General features: G+C 37.9%; 1 long non-coding RNA gene across 2 annotated transcripts; it reads left to right on the forward strand.

Moving 5' to 3' along the window:
• The first annotated feature begins 607 nt into the window (after positions 1 to 607).
• On the forward strand, positions 608 to 9,724 carry LOC116604590. Of its 2 annotated transcripts, none has more exons than XR_004291129.2 (3): positions 608 to 802; positions 6,039 to 6,454; positions 7,931 to 9,724. It is a non-coding gene; the product is annotated as an uncharacterized LOC116604590 (long non-coding RNA). The 2 variants fall into 2 exon arrangements; XR_004291130.2 differs by having other exon boundaries at positions 610 to 802; positions 6,042 to 6,454.
• The last annotated feature ends 208 nt before the right edge of the window (positions 9,725 to 9,932 follow it).

Consider the following 9,932-nt stretch of genomic DNA (forward strand, 5'->3'; position numbering starts at 1 on the left):
ATTCGGTTATGAGTTGATAAGCGAACAGCATGCTGGGACGAACTCGACCCAATCTCCCGCGCAATGTATCATTTGAATTTGCATTCGAAAAAAGTGTGCGTTCCTTTACAAAGATGTGTGCAGGTGACAAAAATATACTTTGCATTGTAGTAGCGAGTTGGCACTATCAAATACTTTGAGGTCTTGATGAGGGAATGGACGACTTTGCGTGACATGTCTTTTCGCATCATATAACGAAAAAGACTTTAACTGCCTTTTGTTTTATTCTGTTCGGAGGGAAGGCCACTTGAAACTGCCTTTGTCTTTATTTTGTTCTGAGGGAAGGCAACTTGGAACTGCCTTTTGTTTTATGCTTTTCGGAGGGAAGGCTACTTGGGGCCTTGATGATAGAGTGTCTTAGATGTGCATTTTTGTATGTTTATTAACTAACATTATGTGACGTGTACATGGATACTTTTTCACAACTTGTTGAATCTCTGAGCTGTGCTTATGAACAAACTCAGGCTAAGTTCAAACGTCGTTTTATCCATGAGCCGTATTCAAAGATGAAACGATCGACTCGATTCATTTGCATGCATTTGCATTAAATACGGCTCATGGTATATACGACGTTTGAACTTAGCCTCAGTCTCCAAAAATCTTGCACTCTAGGCCATCTAAGTATTTGATACTGTTTTCTAGTTTTTCTACAGTAGAATAACAACACCTGCCTTCAGCTGTAGCGAGTGATCGACAAGGGGCAAAGGAAAGAGATTCATCTAGATGTTAAACAATAAGGCGCAGAAGACTTCGAATAAGTCAGGTGAGTCGTTGTTATAGTCAGAAATCACAAAATACTCAATGATTTATCTGTCCATTTTAGTTAAGGTCTCAGTATACAAAAAGCGACTGATTTACGGATAAAAAACGCATTGCGCCGTAACAAAGTCAAACCGTTGACCATTTTTTGACACGTAACTTTGTATCCATTTTTTTGGACATCGTTAAAAATGACGCCTAAATCATATGAAATAATCATGACTTCATGGTTGAAATATGATTGGCACGATCTTGTGTATTTATTTTCATCATAGAGTGATGTCCGTAAGGTGTGAGTTGGACTATAATTCAGCAACACCGCGATTTTTTTTCTGGCTGCAATAACGAGGTGTCGTAAAGTGTAAGACGACCTTATTTCAGTAACGCAAGGCATGTCTTTGTCTAGCGAGCTGTCTGCAATAGCGATCTCTCCATTTTAGCGGGGTGACCATAACTTTGTCTCTAATAGCGAGCTGTCTGCAATAGCGATCTCTCCATTTTAGCGGGGTAACCATAACTTTGTCTTCAATAGCGAGCTGTCTGCAATAGCGATCTCTCCATTTTAGCGGGGTGACCATAACTTTGTCTCTAATAGCGAGCTGTCTGCAATAGCGATCTTCCCCATTTTAGCGGGGTGACCATAACTTTGTCTCTAATAGCGAGCTGTCTGCAATAGTGATCTCTCCATTTTAGCGGGTTAATTATACGGCGAGCGTTGATGGTACCGGGCTCCGGCTGACCACGTGTTCTGCAGGCTCGTTTTGTTAAAATCCACTTATCTGCGGTATCATATCATTATCATTAGCCTCTATTAAGTAGGCTGATCCTCCCCTACTTGAACAGAAAGGCTTTAAATCACGCCCTGACGCCGTCCCAGATGCTATCGGATTGTCTTGAGTGCTCTTTCTTACTAATGAATAAACGTCCATTGAGTCGCCTGAATTTCCCATGAGTCACCTTTTGGGATCCTTTATTGATATACATTCTGGTATTTACCCGCATTTTTTATCCCTTAGTACTTCAGCCTTTTTTAAGGCCATTTCATGATGCTTACCCGCTGGGTCCGGTAAATTGTATTTAGAAGATATGTAAGCTACTTCGTCTACATGCATGTTTTTTTTTTTTTTTTTTTTTGGGGGGGGGGGGGGGTACGGAATGAGAATGTTATAAGATTTGATTGTATATGGATTGCAAATTAAATCCACTAAGAATCACTATCAATCAATTTATGTATGTGTAAGTTTATTTGGCGAAATATAAAGATGAGTTCAAAATTCAAAGGAAACCAAGCACAAGTCAGATCCTGGGTTTTGGTAATGAACAACTCGACTGTCTTCTTTACGATGCTTCAAACTTCAAACAGCAATGGCTGAGCGAGCTCAAATCTTTTCTTCTTCGAAAATGCGAAGACCCTTTTTTTTCACTGAAGAATGCTCATACTCATGATCGCATGCGCCGTGTAAAGCAGATTAAATTAGACAAACCACAAAAATGCCGGCATGTTTTCGATCATGGAATGTCTCCGGCATATGATCTCTGCGTCATGCGACTGCCACAACAACAACTTGTTATTCCAATAATAAAGATTGCCTCCTGGCAGTTGATGGCATGACTTTCATCTGGAGTGAAAATTATTTTCCGAATTACACTGGACCACACAGAAAGCTTTTGGAGCCACGTTTGTATCACTTTGTCTTTTAGAAAATACACTCTTGTTTTTATAAGAACGTCTAATTTTCAGTTGAGGCTAAGCCGTTCTTATTTTTGAAACATTTTAAGGCTGGAAACGTTCTTATCGATATTCTTAAATCATACATACCAGCTGAGTAAAAACACAACTTCACAAATGATCAGTAACAATAATATTTTAAGTCGCTAGCATGAGCACAATTTGATTCTTTATTTTTAGAGCGATCACTAATGACAAAAATATTTTGCTGCTATCAGCATGTTCTTGAATTTTGGCGAAATCACCCAGGCTGGACGTTCTCATAAAAAAGAGAGAAACTTCGAAGGTGTTTGTGTCTTATGTACAGAGTATTCCCTTTTAGAAAGGGGACTAGAAAGGGGATAATTGGGGTTGAGGTCTAGATTTTTCGCTGTAAAGAGGGCCGGCTCCGCCAAATCTCAAGTCGGTAAACTTCTGGTGTGTATGACATCTCTCTTTTGCTTGAAGGGAAATACCTCGGAACATTCTAGGGATCGATTTTGCTGTGAGAAACGAACTCACACGAGTCTGATTAAGGCTCAACTTGTAATTACACGTTTTTCTTATTTCTCCCAATCATTTTTTTTAAATTGCTATCGTAATTGATTTGATGACTGGAGCTACACCAAATCAGCTCTGAAGATGTCTATTCTAAAAGTCATTGTTTTCGTTTCTTTACCTATTGATTTTTGGTTTCCTCTTACTGTTTTACTGTTGTTCTTTTTCATGTGTATGTCATATATGTCTTTGGAAATGTAATTAAGCTATTAATTAAAAACTATTTTCTCCCGCCCTATCCGTTGAATAATGTTTTATACGAAAGAACTTATGTTTTTAATGTCGAAATATAGTCGTGCTCTTGACACTGTTCCAGGCAACCATTGGTTAAATCCTCCGCATTCCGTAACCAATCATGGAAGCGGAGATCGCCGTCGGGTACCATGACAACGTTTATAGGGTTCCTTGGACGATTAGCGGCTATTTGTAACCGTGAATTCCTTTCTTTGAAATTCATTCACCGAAATTTGAATCCGCTTTTCCCCAAAAATCGAATCTTTAAATAAAAACATATATTCTTTTTAGAAATAATATAGCCTAAAATTTAATGTTGTCTCTAGTCCTTACTTTATGTGAAACCTTTCACAATTGACGAAAAAAAAAAACAAACAAAAACAAAAAAAACAACGAACAACGCTGCTTCCAGCCATCTTTCTTTAAATTAGTAAGATCACCCATCAGCTCTCTTAATACATGCTTAAGACTTGCTTCAAACACGTTCTTAAGTGTACACCTGGCATACCGCCTGTATGGCGTTTAATTAGGCTAGGGACTAAAATGTACTGTTTCCCGGCTTTTTTGTGTTAGAGAAGGTCAAGAGCAGAGATAAACGCCAGACGTATGGCTTCTCTCGATGAAAGGCATGAGTGGGAATCTTTGAGTTTAAATTTTTTGAGTAGAAATTCTTAAGTAAAAAATTATTTAATTAACAAGAGTCAGGATCTAGCAACTAAAGGTCGATGGATCAAAGCATCTTGGTGTTTTTTTATAACGTCTGATTTGCTGTTATTTGCTGGGTTGCAGACGTGCGAGAATAACTTCAATTTATTTTAATTAATAAATTCAAAACCGAATTTTGAAAAAAACATATATTTTTAATGAATTGTTTTTTTCTGAGCTGTAATAGATTTCCACTTGAATTCATTTTTTGAAGCAAATCCATGTATATGTATACATTTCTGTAATTTTTCTCACTTGTCCATCTTAGTTGAGTATGAGTATGCGAACTGTCAGTGGTAGAAAAACTGGGTGATATGAGCATGCGTGCTTTTTGAAAAAGCAGGAAATTATAGCCATACATTCAGGAAAATTCAGGACAATGCTTTATACAGCCCTCGCGCTATTACTTCACCAAAGAATCTTTTACGTCATAGGCAAGCCTGAAATAGTTTTTTGTTGGAAAAACAATTCCTATTTTTTTCTAAATATATTTCTTTTAAGTGGAACAAATTCCTAACCACTTCCTCAAAGACAGGCGGGAAATAGGAAGTCACGATTTAAAGACCAAAAGCAAATGAACAAAATAATTAAAACTATTTTGTACAAGCCTCGTAGACAAATGAGACCACGAATGACTCCAGCAACATCAGACTGTCACAGAAAAATAGTCATCTCAATTATACAACAAACTCACCACTTTCTTTGCTGTCATTTTTAAGTAGTATTAATCACGACAAACTCGGAAATGCAATGTCTTTATTTTCGAATAAAACAAAAACCAATTCTCGGCATAGTTTGAGTGGAGAGCGGCATAAAAAAATAACCCTTTGAACAAGCACTTTTGTCCTGTGTTTTTTTCTTCTTCTATTACTTGTTGCCCTCAGCCATTCTAAAATATGGTCATTGAAAATAAAATAGCTTTTGATAGTATGTTCTTGAAGTAATTAATGATCTCTTTTCGAAAGTGTGTGGTTCAAAAGTGAAGCTAGTAATATCTTATGGAGGTGCTGTGGGCTGGTCCTCAGTCGGTCTTATTTTCCATCTTTATTGATCACTTTATTAATCTAAGGCAGTATTTAATTTGTTATCGTTGCCGCCCTTATTTCGTACACCTCATCAAGCAAAAATTGACGTTGTACATAGCCATATCTTTAACAATATCATACTGTGCACACGAAATGCTAACATTATATTATAATCTCTCTAGTGAATATGTAAGACGTGTCTTGCACATGGCTTTCTTTGCTAGCATCCAGCATTTGTCAACAGGTTGACCATCCATTTGAAATATCCCAAGTATTCAGGTTAAAAAAAAATGGAACACAAATGGGCCAATGCAACGTGCTACACGTCTCTGACCCTCAGAGAACAACACTATTCCAGCGATTACATCTTTTGAGCACTTCTCAAGTCAATTCTTTATTGTTTTATTAGCATTTTGACGCTTACGTTTTATAGATTACATAGTACTATTGTATCCTTAATGCTATCTCACTGATAACCTGATGTGAGCATTTCAGAGCGATAAGATTTGGCGGGTGGTCACTGTATTCAAACGTGTCGCCTTTACGTTCGCTTAGTTGCCATTGTCTATTTGACTCATGCTGAGAGAAAACTTTCGTTTCGATTTGTCCAAAGAGGCCCCAAATAACCGATGTCTGCTTCTAGAGCCCCAAATAACCGAAGTTTCTCTTTGCTCCTAAGCCCCCAATAGCTGAAACTACAGTGCATTGTAATAGCCATATCACGCTGATTCTTAGAGACTAAAGGCGCCAAAAATATATATTTAATTGATAAACGTAAACATCATACGTCTTGCCATTCATTTGAAGTCCCTTTAATTGTTATTTTTATTTTTATGCTTTTGTTTTTTCCTTAATCCGTGTTATTTTTTTTATTAAATGTACACACTTATTAATGTTCTAAAGCTCAGAGTTGACCATATACGCCGTCAAGTCGCCTCAAACAAGAAACCTTAAATATAACATATCTTTTCATGAAAACAGTAAACCATCATTTAATTTCCTTTAATCAGCAGGATACATTACTGTGTTATATTTCCCGGAATAAAGAAATCATGGAATTTAAAGGATGCATTTAGCTATGAATGGAATCCCTGAATTTGGCGGGAAAAGTCGGACTAGCTGCATTTTTCAAGCTGCGGTGCGCATACGTTCAATAGTCTCAAGGCTGCGAGGCGACATCCGTTTCTGTCGTTACTTCCCCAGCGGACACGGCGGCTAGATCTTGTTCCCACGCATAGTGAGTTGACGTAGAATTCTTCAATCTCAAGTACCAACCAGAGTGATCAGCCTCCCTATATACGACTTCTCACTATATATAGCGTGCAAGTACAAGTCAAGTTTAGAACGTGAACACACAGGAACTGCTAGCGAACTTTCTAAAGAACAAGGACGACGCCTTTTAGAAAAAAGTTGCCAAGCCATACAGGTACGTGATGTCCTATGCTTTCTAACTGTTGAATATAACTAGATTCTTTGATTCTATTTGGAATTTCAATTCGAAAGCTTTTTCTTGATCGAGCCCGCCTTTCCCTAGAGTTTTACTTTAAGTGACACAAAAATCTGAAGCAAATATATCAAATAACACACTTTTTATTTTGTTACTAGAGTAGAATGTTTCGAACTAATAAAACTCAAATAATCCAAAGCATTACAAGTGATGGATTAATATCAAAGCATTATTTTTTTTCAAAGGGTGTTGGTATAGGTTGCCTTGCTTCCAAATCGCTTAATAGTTATTTCATCACACAGGCAAACGTCTGTTTTTTTCTTCTCCATTAAAGTTTCTCGTCCAGATCTTACACATCACGCTTTAATTATTGTCCAAACCTTGCAGAATGTTTCCTTACTGAGGTATTCACATATTTAATCGCCATAACTAGCCAATCCTTAGCGTCGTCCGTTTGAAATGAATATTTATTTTTCCCAGGTGTGTGGTCTCCAGTCGCTAATGACCAACCTAATGCAAAACCCCGCACTCAGTGGAATAAATGCACTCCATCGTTGTTAGATGGAATTAACAAAGCCGTAAAAATCTCCCTTTCAACCTCAGGCTCTGAGTTATTGCTTTTTCATATAAATAAGCAAGATCGTCGAGTGTGACGCCCCCGTGGGCATATTTGAAGCACGAAAAGCGTGTCTTTCAACCCCTAACTAAGCGCGGGCTACCTAAATCTCGAAACTTCGACAAAATAACACTGTCACCCCTAGACTATGTGTTAATTCTAACGAAGCCATGAAATTACTTGGTAATTAACCTTTTTCGTAATGTAAATGTTATTTTTTATCAGGAAGCTCATTTTCTGTTGCCTAATTGGCTGTGAGTCACCTCGATTGATATTGAAGGATGCCTTGAGGGAAATCCTCACTTTTGTCATCTTATTTAGTACATCTAAAACGCATTGACTAGACGCATTGTTTTTTTTACTTAAACTGATTTATGTGATTCATCGTGATTAATATTTTATGTAGGAGGTTACAAAATTTAGTTAATACGTTTTTGAGCCATATCGACCTCGTAGCACGAGCTGATTCGATGCAAATCAATTTTCCAAAAAGGGAGATAATTATGATGAGATTAATTATGGTTTCCATCATCCACATCCATTAATCTCCTTTTTCTTAAAAAAAAAAAACACACACACACAAAACAATCGAATCTGTTTCACTCCAACCAAATACAAAGAATGAAAGCAATAATGGAGAAAACATAGCATCATACATTACTACGTAAGGCAAAAGTTTTCCCTTGTTTGTTTATTTTGTAGATTGACGCGATTTAGTTGTTCTGCAATTTGAGTATTTAAAGCACTTAAAAGCACCTACTGTAAAACACGTGCTTTAGCATGCCTGTGGCATTTCGTTTTTGAAAAAAAAAATCATACCCTCTTTCATTTTATTTCAGATGTCCATACAAGAAAAATACATTTCACTCGTGGTGGTTGTAGCTAGCCTCGCTCTGGTGTCAAGTGCGCCCGCGTATGAGTGCAGCAGTATGTGTTATGCGGAGTGGAATGCTTGCATGTCCCAATGTAATATTAACACGTGCTACGAATGCAGCATGACATTCATCGAGTGCAAAGAAGAATGTGGCGAATTCAGGAGATCAATATCATCAGCGTTTAACGTGTTCCCAAGTCTGAGCCGTCGCGACAGGCGAGAAATTCATCGCGAGAATAAGCCGTCTATTACACGGAACGCGAAGCATGTGGGCGGCGAGGCAAAAAGGACAGATTTTAAACAGATTAACGAGCTTACAGCGCAGAAAAACATCCGGAAAAACATTCGAGAACACTTACAAAAGCTTTTCCGGGGGTGAGACCACGCTAAGGGGATAGCATATTTATTACATTATACTATTATGATTATTTATTTAATTTTTGTGTTATGTAAATTATTTACATTTTGCAGCATTGTTCTGGAAAAGAAGTGCAAATACCTATATTTTTACTAATGATGTGTGCTTAGTATTATTTATACTACGAGTGTGTGAAAGTCAGCCAATCAACACAATACTCTTCACAATACCCCTCATTACCGAAGAGGTCATTACCCTGCTGGCCACTAAATAGAGAGACGTTCGAGGCTCTGGAACCAGAGTAACAGGTCATCTTAGAAAGAGAAACCTTTCAAGCCACAACCAAGACAAAGTCAATATCACGGCGGCAATATAAATGAGGCTAAATGACAAAAGATTGAGTGTGAAGACAAAGGGAATGCGGTGGTTCGTTCTTGCGGTGGCAAACATAGACTGTGAAACTGTTCTTCCATAGATCTTACAAAACCCCCACATCCTCAATAGAGGCTTTATTGAAATAGCATAATACTCAACCTTACACTCAGACGTTTGGAGAATGCTTTGTTTTTACGCATATGACCCCATCGCGTCCTTGTTGTCGCGTGCATACGTGCCACCCGCGGCCCTCGCGCGTCTTCCTGCGGCCAGGTTGCGGAAATAAATTCGGAAATAATCTAAATTAAAATTTCCGGAAATTGTCATCATTTTACTGCTCCGTTTGATCTCTTTCTAGATGTTTATCTAGCGGTTAGCATAAGATATGAATTAATTGATATAGGTCAATGTTTTCCGTTCTGAATAAACTGGTTCTTCATCTAGCTTTAGCTGCAATTACTAGTTATTTTAACTCGTAACCGCACCCGCAATGAAACTACACTCTGAAACACACAACACCCACAGTTATGAGGAACATGGGATTACCTCATGTTCTTGAATGTCTTGTCACGAATTTTAAGCCACGTTAATTCTTTCCACCCCTCCCCGCGGATGAATTGTGTCGCATCTATTTCCTCCACTGTTGTGTACCACGCCCTGGCTAGCTTATCGGTACCGCACGTCGGCGGAAAAACTATTACAGCGTCTGCATTGCGACTGTCGCATTCATTTGTAATTCCATCAATTCCGGGTAAAATGGTGTATGATGATGATATTTGATAATGTGTAGAAGGAATTATAAGGGGCACATCAACACTCAAGTTTGTTTGCGCACGGAATATACGAAATATTTATTTCATAAGCAGTCTTCGCTAAGGGCTCATGGAACTCTGTGATGTCAATGTATGAAAGCGGGTGACCAAGAGAACCATAAAAATCCATGTAAGATCCCCAACTCCCATCTCTCTGGTTGATTTTTAAAGGAAATTAAATTCAGGTCCGCAACCAAGTAAATGTTATGCAAAAGAATATAAAAGGCGAAAATTAAGAAATTGTATTGATTTTACCCGTCAATGAGGGAAAAATAGTGTTGATTGGGGCTTTTCCGGGCCCTCTAAAGAATATCTCGACTGAATAAGATGTATCTAGACACTATGGTCTTTCAACCGAACAGATAATGCATGAGGCTTTTATTGCACAAAAACGACGTGATTATATTTCTTTTCGAGTTTTG

The sequence above is a fragment of the Nematostella vectensis genome, chromosome 10 (genome assembly GCF_932526225.1).
Source record: "Nematostella vectensis chromosome 10, jaNemVect1.1, whole genome shotgun sequence".
NCBI lineage: Eukaryota > Metazoa > Cnidaria > Anthozoa > Actiniaria > Edwardsiidae > Nematostella > Nematostella vectensis.